The following is an 18794-nucleotide window of genomic DNA, read 5'->3' on the forward strand; positions in this document are numbered from 1 at the left end:
ATCTTTCATAGCAACATAAACAAATTCTTCAACATTACTATCAAAATCACTATCAGTCTCTTATTCAACAATGTAACAAGACTTCTTACCTTTACCTTTGTAGTCCTTGTATCCTTTGTTGTCTTTTCCATCTCTTCTTCCTTTGAGCTTTTTGTCTTTCCTTTCATCCTTGTCATCCCTATTAGGACATCTTGAAATAATATGACCAACTTTATTGCATGAAAATTAGATTATAGGAAGTTTATCTTTGAATTTTCCTTTGCCTCTTGGTAATCTCCTAGCCATTAATACTTCAAGATCCTCAAGATCATCATCAAAAGATTCACTTTCACTGGCTCCATACTTTCCTTTTTTTTTTTTGGACTTATGTAAAACCAATTATGACTTGAAAGGAGATTCAATAGCAAGGGCAATAAAATTATCAAAATTTGACAATTCAAAATTAGCAAGTCTATCAACTAGACTATCTAAGGTTAGGTCATTACCAAGAGTACATCTCACTTCTTATATTGCACAGACTCTAATAGCATAAATAGGAAGTCAAGTTCTCGATACTTTGTTGATCATAGTCTCAGTACTAATCTTTCCATCAACTCCTTTATAGCATTCACAACTTCTTTGATTCTTCCAACATATTAAGCAATCTTCTCACCTTCTACCATCTTCATGCCATCAATAATTCCTCTCAAGAGTTTTGATTTGGCTCTTAGTACATTCTTATCTCCTCCATGGATATTTTCTAACCATTTCACATCTTCTTTGCAGTTTTGCAATCCTTTATATCATTAAATTCTGAATAGCTTAAGGAAAATGCAATCTCCAACATTGCATGATTGTGATCTTGTTTCTCTTTTATCTATTGGGTTTCCATAGGTGTAGGTATAGTTACATACTCATTTTTCAAATAGAATACTACTCAATCTCTCATTCTAGCAATGTGAAACTTCATCAGACTTTGCCATACGGGGAATTTCTCCTTGTTCAACTTGGTTATCTCCTTTCTATACATTTGAATATTTTAGCTTTAAGTCCCTTCAAACTTTTCCTTCACAAGCACCAAATGTTGTGATACCAATTGTTAGAATGATTTAGAATAACTGAGAGGGGGAGGGTGGGTGAATCTTAAACTCATAAAAAAACTTAGATCTAATCATTAAGTAGCTCTGTCTCTATAAAAACTTGTCAGTAACACAAACTTGCAATCTACTATCCCAATAAAAACTAACTTGTAGAATTTAAAACATTAACATTAAACACTTAATGAAGGGTGCTCCCCTTAATACCACAAACACATAACATAAACAAAGAAAAAACAACAATTGGCAAGAACAAAATATGGGCTTCTTATTATCATAGCAAATACAAAATTATAGAATTTTGAAATACAATATGCAAACCCACATGGATGCCTTCCTTATAGTAATTTGCAACACAATGTTGTAAACTATCACCCTGACCTATCTTGGACAATGTACGAGCATTCCTTAAATAGGCATTTTTACACCGCCCGAGAAGTTTCTAGACATCAAAATCTAACCCTTGAGACTAACTAACTCTAAAATTACACTTAGAGTCGGCATGATACACCTTTGACACTTATTTTGGAAAATCTAGTCGGCCCAACTTGGGAAGGCAATAACTTTCAAACCGTTTCTTTGATTGGCTATTATAACCACTTTTCAGAATCCTTAGCTTCTGATCTACATGGCCTAAATTGTGCACACTCTAATGGACCTCATTTTGGAGCCCATCTGGGAACTCCAAGGTCTTCAATGATGATCTTGGAGTTTTTATACTAAAATTGCGCACCAAAAATCTATAATAAATCCAAAAATACTCATGATATGGCACTGAGCCTCAACTAGTAGGCTGATATATCCAAGATGAGCATCCACCTCTAATATTAGGACATTCTGAGCTCGTATGACTGACTTCCTAAGTAGAAAGTCACTAGAAACAATAACTCTACACTGAGACAACCCTTATATAAGAAACAAAAAGGAAATATTTTTGGGTGATTCAAGATTTCTCTTACACCCAGGATGCTCATAAACTAAAATCTCAAATAAAATCCACATAAGTAAGACAACATGATTTAACACAAAAACTCAATTTGGAAAAAAACCACTAGTAACATGTCACCAATTTTTCAATAATTTGAAATGAGCTCTATTAGGAGCCAACCCTATTAAAGGTTACAATACACATTGTTAGGTGTGACCTTGCTAAACGTTTAATCAACCTGTTAGGATTGGTCTTGTTAGAGGACTTAAGAACATCCCATTAGAATGTCAGCTTGATTAAAGGATTTACAAATGACAAATAGGTCAACCTTGATTAAAGGATTTCAACTAATACAATGCTTAGAAAGTAACAACAGGTTGATTTGATAAATACAACTCACTTTATAAATACATATCATAATTCAGTTCGACATCTAATTAATTAATTGGTCTCTATTATCTGTTGACATTCTAGTTATGTTTGTTATTAGTGACATACAATTATTTAGATTGTTTGTTCATACAAAGCATATTGTATAATTAACAATGTTAACCAAGCATTTTAGTTGCTACCAATTCCTACTATTGCTATCAAGTCCTATGGAAGATTTCAATTTGAACTGAGCAATTACTATAGAATTGAAGTTCAAAAGTGTAAACTGAGCATTACAGTGTATGCCGAGTTTACCAGTGTAAGCCAAGTTGTGCAGTGCTTATCGAGTTCATAGTTGACATGATGTGAATCTAGTGTTGACCAAGCCACTTAGTGTTAATCAAGTAATTCAATTTATACTGAGCTCGAGGTGATAGTGTTTACTGAGTTATGCAGTGTTAACCAAGTGATTTAGTTTATATGATGAGTTTCATAGTGTTCACTGAGTCACCAATGTATACTGAGTTCAAGATTACTTGAAAGTGATTAATATGGACCGAGATTCTATGTCTACTGAGTGCATGATGATGTCAAGTAGTGATAGTGGATGTTGAGTATCAGAACCTCACCGAGTCAGTCTTCAAAGCAAGATTTTTTACACTTTGGCCAACTTTGTAATGTTTGTGTAAACTTGTGTTGTGGTCGACTTTGTAATTATGTAATTGGATTGATATATATGTAATGTATTGTATAACATCCAATGTATGTATGGATTTGAAGAGGAAGTAATGAAATCATTATAGAAGAGAAGAAGAGTGAATTACAAAGGCTATAACAATATAAGGAGCAGTAAAGATTCATCTATCACAGCAAGGTGATTTGTACACTTAGAGGAATCTCATTCAACCAAATTGCAAATAAGAGATCAACTATTGTTTCATCCTAACAAGTGGATCAATCAAATCCTTTAACAAGGTAGACCTAACAATCTTATGTAAATCTCTTTACCAAGTGCATAATTCATTGTATGTTTGTAAATCCTCTTGCAAGGTGGACCTAGTAGTTCTTATTGCTCGTAATAGGGCAAATCAGCGAAAGTGATCAATGTAAGCTTGAATAGGCCAACTTTATATTGCAGTACTAAAGCTTGTGGGTATCATCCCCAACCTAGTTTTACTTTCTATTTGGAAGGTTTCTGGGTCACCAAATCTTGTGTCAAAGTGTTATGTATGCTTTCATGTTCTCTCATTTTCTCATGCATGAAGTTAGATTAGAATTCATATAAAGGATTAATTGCTAATTGGGATAAATGTTTTAGAAGTTACTGATTCACCCTCCCCACTCAGTAATTTAGCTTGTCATAATAATTCCAACAATTGGTATTAAGCATTATGGTTCTCAGTGAAAAGTTTAACAGCTTGAGAAAAGATCAAAAGCAATAGAGGTATTCAAATTTGACAAGGCTATTGACAATGAGAAGCTATATTTGGAATTGGCCATTGGACAACTCAAGAAAGCAAAAGAGCAACTCTCTCGATCTCTAAAAAGAAGAAAAGATCTTGCAAACCAGATGAATGACTCACTCTACATTAAAGAAAGAATTGAAGATATCATTCAAGCAATTCATATGAAGCTGATGAAGCAATCAAAGAACTACTGGAAAAGAATAATACTCTCCAAGAAGAAGTAAGAAAACTAAGAAGAGAGCAAGAAATTTAGTCAGTAAGATTGTGCGAAGTCATGGAAGAGAAAAATAATATAAGATAAGAGATAGAAGGAAAGAACAATGAAATTCAGCACCTATCCCTTCAACAAGTAGACTTCATTGATCAACTCACCAATGCAAATGAAGAAATCATGAACTTGAGATTAGAGAATGAAAGATTACAAAATGATCTAAACATTGAAAGGAAAACTAATGAAAGAATGTTGAAATCCCAAGCAGACATGAATTAGTTGAATGAAAAAAGTCACTTCAAACAAAAAGGAAAAGTAGGAATTAGATATACCAAAGAAAGATAATCATCCAAGCAAGGAACTCAAAAGAACCAAAAACCTACTTGTAGTCACTATGGCAAGATAGGTCATACTTCAAACAAATGTTGGAGCAATAGGAAAGCAAAATTCAATGGAAAATTATACAATTGTAATCAACATGGTCATAGCACAAATGAATGCAAAGAGAAACCAAGATTTGAAAGAAAATGTCACAAATGTAAGAAGCATAGGCACAAATCATCAAAATGCAAAACCAAGATATTGAATCCAATAGAACAAATTCTGAAAGCTATATTTGGTTGGGACTATAACACATGGTGTAGATGCCATTACTATGGAGAAATTGGACACATTGGAATGAATTGTGTAAAACATCACATGAGGAAAAGAGATACTACCAAAAGATGTTTTATTTGTATAGAACTTGGTCACCTTGCCAAGAACTATATGAATACTAGAAAAATAAAAGATGAAAAGAAGGAGCCAATAGTGGCATGTTGTGATAATTACATTGTTGTATTGTTATCCTTGTCATCAAGGTTCAAATCTCATGGGGATGAGGTCCCCTGTTTGTGGCCATAGCTCTAGGTCAAAGCATTTACCCCTCTTTAAAATTTTTTTAAAAAAAAGATGAAAAGAAGGCAAAAGTTGATAACATCATTAAAAAAATGAGACAACAATGGGTTCCAAAATTTATCGAGAATGCAAGTTCGAGCAATGATGATCAAGTCACTCAAGAATTGGGTGACTCCACCATTTCAACTTTATTTCTCAAAGGAGAACTGGAACTAGGCTACCAAAAGAGACATCTAAGTAAGTTCTAGTTGACAGCATAATAGATCCATATCAATATTCAAGATACAAAGGGATCACCAAGTAAAAGGTACCAGTTACTATCAAGTTATCTTCCTTACTGAGTGAGGTTGGGTCACAGAATCTACCAAGCAAGGTTGGGAGTAACCAAATCTTATGTGGTTACCAAATGATGAAGGACTTCACTAAGTAATCAATGTAAGAAAAATGGATGATAGTCTATCAACTTCATCTAACTTTTGTACCAGGCATTTATGGAAAAATTTGATAAAAGGAATGAAATTGAAGTCATTTTTACTGTGAATTTTTGAGAGCAAATTGTGTAAACGATCTTCAAGAGCATTCAAGTGATTTGAGCAAATTATTGTCAAAAATTTTGAATTCTCTCAAACCCTACGAAGTGAAGATGGCAACTACTAGCAACAAGGAAAAGTGAGAGTTAGATATGTTAGTTCGTGGTGTAGAATGGAAGGAATTGAACTTCAAGCTCACTTTTGCAATCATTGAAACCCTAGATTTGAGTGAAGTGCAATCACAAATCCCTTCCAAGGTATTGTTGATCAAAGACATCTGTTCTCATTTTAAATGTGTGATTCAAGATATTGGCACCCTAGAAATGGATGAATGTTTAAAATAATTATTTGTTGATGGAATTTTGAAACTTGAGCACCAACTCTCAAAGACAAAGGTTTAACCCATATTCCTCACATGGCTCATGATTTCCAAGTCAAATGGATTAGGTATATTCTCAGTTGTGTGCACAATGGATAGTTGTGGTTGGAGCAACCTATTTTAATTACAAAGAAGATGATTCATATGATCACTACTCTCCCTATGTTGGCTAAAGCTAAAATAACAAAAACCCTAGGTCGAGTCAAACTGGAGAAGAAAACCCTAGCCAAGTGGGATGGTAGTGGAATGAAAATTAGCAGTGTCACTGACATGGAGTTGAAGTTCAGTATCCATGTCATTGCACACAAGATCTACAGTTTAAGCAAGCTAAATAGTGCGTCATGTGAAGCCGTTGACCTAGCACACAAAGTTGTCAAGAATAACCTTTCTCTTGACCTTGTCAAGCTACTGTTGAATCAATTCAACAAGAATATGGAGAGCATCAAGACATCGAAGAATAATCCATGTAAGTTTAGCTCTCAGTTAACATGTTTATTCTTTTATGTTCAAAAATTCTTTCCATCAAAAGGAATTGTCATTTGGAGGAAAGATGTGCCAATACTTTATCAGATTAATGAATATATTGCTGAGATGGGAGAAAATTACACTAGTATTATGGATAATTATTTTGATGCTTTCAAGGAGAAAATGAATAATAGGTACCGAATCCCCAAGAAACTAGTTGAAGATTATAAGGATGATGTATGTTTTATGGTGGATAGTGATAAGGTATACATTCAGGCAATTAGGCCTAGAATTGCATGGATAAAACATCTAGGATATGAGGTAAACATTGATGAAACAAAAGATATTATTGAGGCACTGATTAATGAACCATTTGGCCCCAAGGCTACATATTTTGGAACATGTGATGAGGCTAAAGCCCAGATAGAACTAGAGATCAAGCTCCCTCAGGTAGTTAGCAAAGGTAAGAAAAGGACTGTCAAGTTAAAAACAAGTTCTACTCTTTTGTTAATCGGGGCAAAGGTGAAGATGCAGATGCAAAGGATGAAGAATTAGAGGAAGAGGAACCACTGAAGAAAAAGGGCAAGGTAATCATTACCAAGCCTGCCAAAACATCCACTATGGTGTTCCCTAGGAGATCCTCTAGGAAGAAAACAAATAAAGAAGCGGGAGACATAATTTTCAAGAGGTCTCCACCCACATTTGAAGAGAGGATGAAGAAATTGGAATTAGGTTCTGGGATAAAAAATTTCAAAGCATTAAAATATGAGACCAAAATAGTTGATGAGCAAAGATAGATTGAAGATATTCTGATATCTAAAATGGGCAAATGGAAATACTCACTTGATTAGCTCACTTAGCAAATTCTAGATGCTTTATTGAATACAATTAGGCCAAGATGGGAACATGCAATGCAAACTACTAACGACATGCATGAGCAAACCCTAAGGCAATTGATGTCAAATCTGTCTGACAAGGAAGTCAAGGAACCTTTGAATAAAAATGAAGAAAAATTGACTTCAAGATTCAATACTTGTCTTATTTTGTTAAATGAAATAGAGCATGTTGTGAAAAATGCAACAAATACATGGAAGAATATATATCTTCTTCATAAACCAAGTGATTTTCCAGTCAACATAAGTGACAAATATGATGATGATGATCAAGAAAAAGATGAAGAGAAAAATGTTGAAGAGGTAACAAATTTTGATAATGAGGATGATGAAGAGGAACAAGAGCAAGAGGCTATCAAGGAAGGAACTCAAGATGTTGAGGAAACTAACCTAGTCAAGATTGTTGAGACAATCTCTACAGGATTGATTGTGTCTAGCACTAAAAGCACAAGCATCCAATTGATCTTTGCACCTATACAACTTAGCGCATCATTGACTGAAGTGTCAACTACTTCATCTACTAAGCTACAGACTGTTCCCTCTCCAACAATTTTGGATACATCAATTTTGGCTTTAACAGGTACTTCTATTAGTATTTCTACAATAATGAGGTAACACATTTTGATAATGAGGATGATGAAGAGGAACAAGAGCAAGAGGCTATCGAGGAAGGAACTCAAGATGTTGAGGAAACTAACCCAGTCAAGATTGTTGAGACAATCTCTGTAGGATTGATTGTGTCTAGCACTAAAAGCACAAGCATCCAATCGATCTTTGCACCTGTACAACTTAGCACATCATTGACTGAAGTGTCAACTACTTCATCTACTGAGCTACAGACTCTTCCCTCTCCAACAGTTTTGGATAAATCAATTTTGGCTTTAACAGGTACTTCTACTAGTATTTCTACAATAAGTGCAGTATCAATTTTTGCAGCAAGCCCCACTATTTCTACTATTGTTTCCATTCCAAGTACACAAGAAATAAGTGCAAGGAAAGTTGAGACCAAGCCTCAAACAAGAAAATTTTTTTTGGGTAAAGGTAAAGAAAAGGAGGAGGATGTAGATCTTGATGAGGAAATTGTGATTCCTAATTGGGATATTTCAAAACTCAATCTTGATCAAATGCAAACCTTTGGAGAATTACTTCAAAAGAAAGCCAAACAATAGAGGCTAATAGAGGAAAGAGATAAATAATTCAAAATCATTGAGGATGCCAAGAATATTTTGGTAGAGGCTATAGGTATAGAGATTGATTCTTCTCAGCCAGATTTGTATTAGTTGGCAGAAGTAGTCCAGAAGTATAATGAGGATCTAGATGGACAAGATGAATTATTAAAAAAAGCAAAGAAGTTTGAGAATAAGGTCTTAGAACTTATTTCTCAAAAGATTTCCATTTACCAAGTAGAGTTATCTACTATTTTGGGTTATCTTGAAACTTCTTGTACAAATGTAACTTTACTTTTTGATAAATTATGTGATATTCCAAGTTTTGCAAAGGAAATAAAAGACAAATTGTCTAAGATTGATGAAGATATTAAGGTGAGTGCTCAACAATTTTAGCTTGACCTGAGTTGAAGCTTTGCCCATTTCAAAAGAATCATTTTTTTGACAGACATGCATGCATAATTGCTTAAAGAAGAGGTCAAAATCAAATCTACATTGGTAGATATTCAAAATATGATAGTCCCTAACATGGATGCATTTCAGAAGTATATTTCTTATTCAAAAACTCTCATCCATGATAATAATTTCTCTATTGCAGACCATATGATTAAACTTTTAGTAGAAGTGCAGGTGGCATTGCACACATGCAGGGTCTTGCAAGAGAACTGGGACAAGAGTTTGGCAATCATACTAAAGGTACATTCATATTTCTTATCTCATTTTGGCATTACTATGTAAATACATATAGAATAAATCTTTGGCATTAATGTCAAAAAAGGGGGAGAAGATATTGAAAAGATATACAATGATATAAAGAGAAGAAAAATGTAAAAAGATAGAGGGAGAAAATTGTACAAAAATGTATCCTTTACAATTTTTTTTTTGAAAAATCTCAACAATAGTATACTCTATCGAGTTAGAGATATAAGATGATGGATGATTTAGTTTTGACTGATAAGTATTTTTGTCACTAATGCCAAAGGGGGAGATTGTTGGCATTCTAGTCATGGTTTTTATTAGTGACATACACTTATTCAGATTGTGAGTTCATGCCAAGCATATTGTATAGTTAACAGTGTTAACCAAGCATTTCAGTTGCTACCGAGTCCTATGGAAAGATTTCAATTTGAATTGAGCAGTTACTACAGAGTCAAAGTTCAACAGTGTAAACCAAGCATTACAGTGTATGCCAAGTTTACCAGTGTAAATTGAGTTGTGCAGTGCTTACCGAGTTCACAGTTGATGTGATGTGAATCTAGTGTTGACCAAGCCACTCAATGTTAACCAAGTAATTTAGTTTATATTGAGGTCAAGGTGATAGTGTTTACTAAGCTATTCAGTGTTAACCAAATGATTCAATTTATATGACGAGTTTCACAGTATTTGCCAAATCACTAGTGTAGATCGAGTTCAAGACTACTTGGAGGTGATTAGTATGGATTGAGCTTCTACATCTATTGAGTGCATGATGATGTCCAGTGGTGACACTGGATGCTAAGTATTAGAACCTCACCGAGCCAGTCTTCAGAGCCTAAGTTTCTACACTTTGGCCGACTTTGTAATATTTGTGTAAACTTGTATTATGGCTGACTTTGTAATTATGTAATTGGATTGATATATATGTAATGTATTGCATCACATCCAATGTATGTATGGAATTGAAGAGGAAGTAATGTAATCATCAAAGAAGAGTAGAAGAGTGAATTACAAAGGCTACAATAGTATAAGGAGCAACAAAGATTCATCTATCACAACAAGGTGATTTATACACTCAATGGAATCTCATTTAGCAAACCAAGTTGCAAATTAGAGATTAGCTATTGTTTCATCCTAATAGGTGGATTAGTCAAATCCTTTAACAAGGTAGACCTAACAGTCTTATGTAAATCTCTTTACCGAATGCATACTTCATTGTATGTTTGTAAATCCTTTTGCAAGGTGGATCTAGCAGTCGTTATTGCTCCTAACAGGGTAGATCATCAGAAGTGATCAATGTAGGACTTAACAGGCCAATTTTATACTGCAATACTAAAGCTTGTGGATATCATCCCCACCCCAGTTTTACTTTCTATTTGGAAGGTTTCTAGGTCACAAAATCTTGTGTCAAAGTGTTACATATGCTTTCATGTTTTCTCAGTTTCTCATACATGAAGTTAGATCAAACTTCATATAAAGAATTAATTGCTAACTGGGATAAATTTTTTAGAAATTACTAATTCATCCATCCCCTCTAACTTAGCTTGTCATAATATTTCCAACATTATCATCTCCATCACTTGTTTGATTGGTAACCCTTCAAGCAATCACTCTTCACTATTCAGACTTCTGCTCAAGTTTACTAATCAATAGAATCAACAAATGCTCCAAATTTACAATGTTATCCCTTATGCCTCCTTAAATAGGTAGCTTTGATCTTTTTCCACTCACTGCCATTGATCTTAGGGTTAGATCAAATATATTGTATCCTTCCATCTTTTCATTTCCTCCTTCTCCTTCTAGAAACTTCTCATAACTTCTCTTTCAATCCACACTTAGAAACACTTAAACATGGTTTTTCCTTACATTAATTTTTCCATCTCATCAATCCTTATCTTTAACATGCTTTACATATTTCAAGAATTCAACTATGCCAACTAGGAATCTCAATTCCTTCACAAAATAACAAATACTGACACTGGGCCAAAACTGTATTCCTTGACATTAGTCATCACTAGAAAACTCAATTATTACTATATTTCTCATTCGTCTTACACTATCTTCACTCGATCCTTTTACTAGCACTCGGTCCAACTTTTTTTGTTACTTAGTCTTTACTAGTGCTCCATCGACTCTATATTTTCTCGACTTCTACAGTTCACTTAGTCAGCACTAGCATAGCTTGGCTTCAACTATAAGTTCCTTAATCTTCTTCTCTAAAGCTTCACTTAGCCTATGTATTTGTTCTCCATTGATCATCTCTTCTAGGCTTCAACACAACTAACGCCTTCACTTAGTGTTATGATTAAACAACACATTATCTTGTCAAAGTCCAATTGACTAAGTGCCCAATATAATTCCTCATAAATCAACCTTTCCAATAGGTCATTTTTTTATCTCTTCTTCTCAAATCATCTGAATCAATCATCTTGATATGACACTGTACTCAGGTAGCAACTTCTCACCAATAAGATTTGACATCAATGACAACATAACAATTATTCCAATTGTAGTTTCCAACAAAAGAATCTTGTATCTCACTCAAAGGCTAAATATATTGCTACCAAGTATCATTTTTGGAGAGAGAAAGAAAATAAGAATGAAATCATATTGGAACATGTAAGTACAAAAGAGTAGGTAACAAATATATTTACTAAACATTTGGCTAAGGACACCTTTGAATATCTCATAGGTATGCTTAGGGTGATGACCTCACCTTATGAAGAGTAATTGGTGTAGGTATGCATTAATCCAATATATTTAGAGCATGTTCATTAACCTAGACATGATGTTTGATATTGCTCTATAGGGAGAGTGGTCGCATGGTGCAAAGCTACTCCTAGAGCTCCTATGTGATAGTTTCTATATAACAATGTTTGTTGGCAGTTAACATTATTTTTGGTTGTAAATTAGCTTCATCCAATGCATATACTTTGAAAAGATTATCATCACAAGGGGAGAGTACTTCCTTAAGGGGGAGATAAATTTAAGAGGGAGAGATTTTTGGTACTTGGCATGTTAGCTCCTTTTTCATTGATGTCAAAGGGGGAGAAAATATGTGAAAAACCTTGTTGATATTAAGTCAAGTTTGTTATTAGTGACAACACTTATTCAGATTCTGTATGGTTACCAAGCTCATTGAACAATCTACACTGTTTACCATGAAATTCAGTAGCAACTAAGCTTTACAGTTCCTACCGAGCATCCTAGTGGTTACCAAGTGAAGTCAAGCAGTGTGAAGTCCAGCAGTTCAACCTGAGCAATTCAGTGGTTACCAAGCTTTGCAGTTCAAACTAAGCCAACAGTTCATGTGAAGTGAAGTTAGTGTTTATCGAGTGCAGTCATGGTAAACATTTCTACCAAGTTACACAGTATCTACTGAGTTGCCAGTATAGACCAAGTTCGAGACTACTCTGAGATGATTAGTATGGACTAAGCTTCTACTTCTACTAAATGCATGACGATGCCAAGTAATGATAGTGGATGCCATGTATCAAAAATTCACCAAGTCAGTCTTTAGAACCTGAGTGTCTTCATTCAAGCTGACTTTGTATTATTGGTGTTAACTTGTATATTGGCCAACTTTTTAGTTTTATAAATTGGATTGATATATATATGTAATGTATTGTATCATATCCAATGTGTGAAAAGGAATGAATAGATGAATGTATGTATGCATGCAAATGCGAATCAATAGCAAAGTATATTGTAAGGCCATATCAACAAAGGAATAGAAAAGTCATATCTATCACATAAAGATGATCAGTACTTCAAATAATCTTTATCAAAAAATTAGTTGTAAGGTAGAGATCAATTGTTTTATTCTAACAGGTGAACCAGTTCAAATCCTCTAACAAGTTAGACTTAATAGTCTTTTTCAAATCTCTCTACCGAGTGCATACTTTGTTGTATGTTTGAAAATTCTCTAACAAGGTGGAATTAGCAGTCCTAATTGCTCCTAACAGGACAGATCATCAGAAGTGATCATTGTAAGCCTTAATAGGCCAACTTTATGTTGTAGTATTGAAGTTTTGTGGGTATCATCCCCAACCTAGTTTTACTTTCTATTTGAATGGTTTCAAGGTTACCAAATTATTGTGTTCATGTGCCATGAATGTTTATGTTTTTAGTTTCTCATGCATGCAGATTATATCTGATTTAATGATTATTGGATTATTGCAATTAAGATATGATTTTGGAAAATTTTTGAGGTTATTGATTCACCCCTCCCCTCTCAGTAAACTAGCATGGTCTTGAATATTTCCAATAATTGGTATCAGAGTAATTGTGGTTCTCAAGATAAAGCTTAACAACTCTAGTAAAGATCAAGGACAATGGAGATATTCAGACTTGATAAGGCAATTGACAATGAAAAGTTAGATTTAGAAATGGCCATTGTACAACTCAAGAAAGCCAAGAAGCAACTTTCCCAATCCCTAAAAAGAAGGAAGGAACTTCCAAATTAGATGAATGGTCACCCATACATTGAAGAAAAGATTGAAGAACTTTTCCCTTCAAGCAGTTTAGATGAAGCAAATGATGCAATCAAAGAACTCTTAGAAAAGAATGGTTCCCTGTAAGAAGAAATAAGAAAGCTCAAAAGAGAACAAGAGATTCATTCAATAAGGCTATGTGAAATCTTGGAGCAAAGAAATAAGATGAAAGAAGAAATGGATGGAAGAAACAATGAGATCTAGAACAAATCCATTCAGCATGAAGATCTTATAGATCAAATCTCCAGTGCAAATGAAGAAATCATGAGTCAAAGACAGATCAATGAAAGATTAAGGAATGATCTAAATTTTGAAAGACAAATCAATGAAAGATTAAGAAGTGAGTTGAGATCTAAAAAGAAAATTAGTGAAAGATTGAAAAATGATCTAAACACTGAAAATCAAATCAATGAGAGAATGATGAAATCCCAAGAAGACATGAATCAATTGAATCAACTAAATGAGTAGTATCTCTATAGAAAAAAGGGTAAATCAAGAATTGGATAAAAAGAAGAAGAAGGTGAATCCTCCAAACAAGGTGCTCAAAGAAATCAAAAACCTACTTGCAATCACTGTAGTAAGATAGGTCATACATCAAACAAATGTTGGAGTAATGGTAAAGAAAAATTCAATGGTAAATGTTACAATTGCAATCAACATGGTCACAAGGCTAATGAATGTAAAGAGAAACCAAAATTTGAAGGAAAATGTCACAAACGCAAGAAACAAGGTCACAAAGCATCAAACTACAGAACCAAGACATTCAATCCAACAGAGCAAATTGTGAAAGTAATATTTGGTTGGGACTACAAAACTTGGTGCAGATGTCATTACTGTGGAGAGTATGGACACATTGGCATCAACTATTTTAAACATCACACAAGGAAGAGAGATACCATCATAAGATGTTACACTTGTACATAAATTGGTCATCTAGCCAAAAATTGCATGAATACAGGTAGAATTGAAGATGAAAAGAAAGCTAAGGCAGACAACATCAGAAAGCAAATGAGGTAGCAATGGATTCCTAAATCCACTGAGGAAGCTAGTCCAAGTAATGATGGTCATGTCACTCAAGGAGTGGGTGACTCCACCATTTCCAACTAGCTTCTTAAAGAATTGGAATTGTGTTATCATGATCACATCTAAAAAGTTCCAAAATTGAAAGGAAGCAAAGATCCAAATCAACATTCAAGATACAAAGGGATCACAAAAGATCAAATTAGTTATCACCGAGTAAGGTTGGGTCATGGACTCTACCAAGCAAGATCAGGAGTAACTAGTCACACATGTTTAGTTACTGAGTTATGAAGCATTCACCGAGCAATCTGAGCAGATATTGGATGACAACTTGTCAAGCATAATGACACTTTCATACTAAGCATTAATGGTGAAATATTATCAAAAGGAAAAAGATCAAACTCATTTTTCACCCAAAATTTTAAAGTATTGTTGCGATCAAGTGAATTATAGAGTGATCAAGTGATTTCGAGTAGAATTTGCAGTAATTTTTTTCAAAGTTTTTCATAACCTACCGAGTAGTCATGGCAGCATCAAGCAATAGCAAGGCAAAGAAAGGGTAAAAAATGTTGGTTCGAGGAGTCAAATTGAAACCACCAGATTTTAAACTTGTACCAGCAATTGCGAAAACCCTTGATCCAAATGGAACACAATTGCAAATCCCTCCTAAGGTACTACTCATTAATGAAATTTGAACTCATTTTAAGTGTGCAATTCAAGAAATTGGAACCCTAGAGATGGATGATGCCCTAGGAGAATTATATGTGAATGGTGTTCTTAAACTTGAGCATAAGCACTTGGTAGATAAGGGTTTAACCCATATTCCCCACCTGCCTCGAAGTTTCCAAAACAAATGGATCAGATACATCCTAAGCTAAGTTCACAATAGTCAGTTATGCCTTGAGCAACCAATTTTTATCACTAAGAAAATGATTCATCATATCACTAGCATTCCCATGCTTTCCAAAGCCAAAACTTCTAAAACACTAGGTCGAGCAGAGTTACAGAAGAAAACCCTAGCTGATTAGGATAGTAGAGGTATGAAGATTAGTAGTGTAACAAATGTAGAACTAAAATTTGGCATACATGTGATAGCACACAAGATCTATAGTTCTAGTCATCTAAATAGTGTGTCGTGTGAAGCAGTAGACTTGGCATTCAAAGTTGTGAAGAACAATATGTCATTTGATCTTGCAGACTTGTTGTTGAAACAATTTAACAAGAAAATGGTTAGTATTAGGACATCCAAGAATAACCCTTGCAAATTTGGTTCATTATTGACATGCTTATTCTTGTACGTTCAAAAGTTTTTCCCTTCTAAAGGTATAGTTGTATGGAGAAAGAATGTGCCAGTTTTGTATCAAATTAACAAATATATTGCAGAAATGGGTGAGAATTTTGACAACATAATGGATTATTACTTTGATGTCTTCGAGGAGAAAATGAATAACATATTTAGGATTCCTAGGAAATTGGTTGAAGATTACAAAGATGATGTTTGTTTCATGGTAGAAAGTGACAAAGTCTATGTTTAGGCAGTGATTCCAAGAGTTGTATGGGTAAAACCTCTTCCTTATGAAGTAAACATTATTGAAGTAAAAGACATAATTGAGGCCTTGATAAAAAAACCTATTGATCCAAATGCACCACACTTTGGAACATATGATTAGGCTAAGGCGAGAATAGAGCTTGAAATCAAGCTTCCACAGGCGGTTAACAAAGGTAAGAGGAGAATAGAAAAACTCAAATCCAACATACCTCTTATGTTGACCAAGGGTGAGGGAGAAGACGATGATGATGATGCAGAGGATGAAGAAGAGTTAGAAAAGGAAGAAGTAAAAAAGAAAGGAAAAGTAATCATCACCAAGTCTCCCAAGCCATCCATTGTAGTGTTTACCAGGAGATCTAGGAAGAAAGGTAGTGAAGTTGTGTTTAGCAAGCCTCCTCTCACCTTCCAAGAAAAATTGAAACAACTAGAAGAAGGTACAGACATAACCAACTTCAAATCATTGAAGTATGAGACTAGGACAAAGGCTGAGAAGAAGCAGATTGAAGAATTGGTGCTAACCAAGATGGGGAAATGGAAGTATTCCCTTGATCATATAGCCTCTCAAATTTCTAATGAACTTTTAGAGAGATTGAAGACAAGATGGGACTCATCTATGCAGATAGCAATAGATATCTATGAGCAAACCCTAATGTAGATGTTACCAAGCATTACTAATGCTGAAGTAAAAGAGTCTTTGAAGAAAAATGAAGGCAAGATGACTCTTAGATTCAATACTTGTTTAATTTTGTTGAAGAATATTGAGCATGTAGTCAAGAATGCTATAGGCATGTGGAATAACATTTATCACTTGCATAAAAAAATTGACTCTCCAATAGAAGTCAAGGATGATGATAGTGACGATGAGGAAGAAGGAACACACTTTGAGACAATACAGTTTGACAATGAAGAAGTTGAAGAAGATAAAGAGGAAGAAGTTTCTGAGGAAGTCAAAGAAGATGATGAGGAGACTAATCCTATGAAGATAGTAGCAACAGTCATTGCCTCACTTCCTCATTCTCCAAGCAAATTAGCAACTCCATCAAGTTCGAAGACAGCTTCAGCAAGTTTGATTGTGACCACAACAAATACATCAAATGTCCAATCACTCTCTGCTCCCTCATAGCTCAACACATCACTAATGGAAGTGTCTACCACTTCATCTACCAAGCTGTAGCCTCCCTCTTCTTCAATTTCTGAGTTAGCATCAACAAAAATGAGTACAACATGTTCTATAATTTTGTGTTCTTCAATAGTAAGTACAGTTTTGAGTTCTACATTTTTGGATTCTACAATTTTGTTTTCTACAGCTTTAGATACTTCTGTAAGTATATTAGTTTTGGATTCAGTAAGCATACTAGTCAGTGTTCCATCTGTTGGTACAATATTAGTTTTTACTGCTCGTCCTACTATCTCTACTATTGTTTCCATTCTAGATTCTAAGGCATTATGTACAAAGGCAGTTGAACCTAAGGATCAACCAAGTATAATACTTTTGAGTGGAAAGGAGATAGAGGAGGATATTGATCTAGATGAGGAGATTAAGATTCCAAAGTGGGATTTTGATAATGCCACTGCAGATCAAATGCAAATAGCTAGTAAACTCCTCCAAAGGAAAGCAAAGCAGAAGAAATTAAGAGAGGAAAGAGACAGAGAACATAAAATCATTGAAAGTGCTAAAATATTTTGATTGAGGTAATAGGTGTTGAAGTTGACACTTCTCAACACATTTTGTTTCAATTGGAAGAAGAAATCTAAAAGTTTAACGAGGACTCCAGTGGTCAAGAAAATTTGATTAAGAAAGCAGAGAAGAAATTTGATAACAAAGTGCTTGAGCACATTGCTCAACAAATTGCCATCCAACAAGTGGATTTTTCCTCAATTTTGACCAATCTTGAAAACTCTTGCACAAATGTAACATTACTTTTTGGGAAATTGTGTAATATTACCAAGTTCACAAAGGAAATAAAGGGCAAACTAATAAAGATTGATGAAGATCTGAAGGTTAGTGCACAATAGTTTCAACTTGACCCTAGCTCAAGCTTTGCACACTATATGAAAATCAGGTTCTTGTCAGATATGTAGGTAGAGTTGTTGGGAGAGAAAGAAAGGATCTAGTCTTCACTGATAGATATTCAGAATATGATCCTTCCCATCATGGACATGATGCAGAAGCACATTGTTCACACAAAAACATTGATCCATGACAACAATTTCTCAATTGTAGATCACATGATACAACTCTCTACAAAAGTCCAAGTTGCTCTACATACGTGCAAAGTTTTGCAAGAAAATTGGGATAAGACTTTAGCACTCATACTACCTTCTGAGTTTCTTTCCTATATTGGTGTCTCTATGTGAATAAGCTTTGAATAAATCTTTGACATTATTGTCAAAAAGGGGGAGAATTAGTATAAGAGAGATAGTATGTGTAAGAAAAGTAGTATGTATATTGTATGGGGGAGAATCATGCAAAAGGAAAGGAAAGTATATTGTATATACTTACAAAGACAAAATTTGTAAAATCTCAAAAATAGTACCAAGCCAGTATCACACTGTGATGTATATAAGTTTTGGCTGATAAGTGTTTTTGTCACTAATGCCAAAGGGGGAGATTGTTTACATTAAGTCAAATTTGTTATTAGTGACAACACTT

Source organism: Cupressus sempervirens, chromosome 5, assembly GCF_028749045.1.
Source record: "Cupressus sempervirens isolate cs-2001-9-10 chromosome 5, ASM2874904v1, whole genome shotgun sequence".
In the NCBI taxonomy this organism is placed as follows: domain Eukaryota; kingdom Viridiplantae; phylum Streptophyta; class Pinopsida; order Cupressales; family Cupressaceae; genus Cupressus; species Cupressus sempervirens.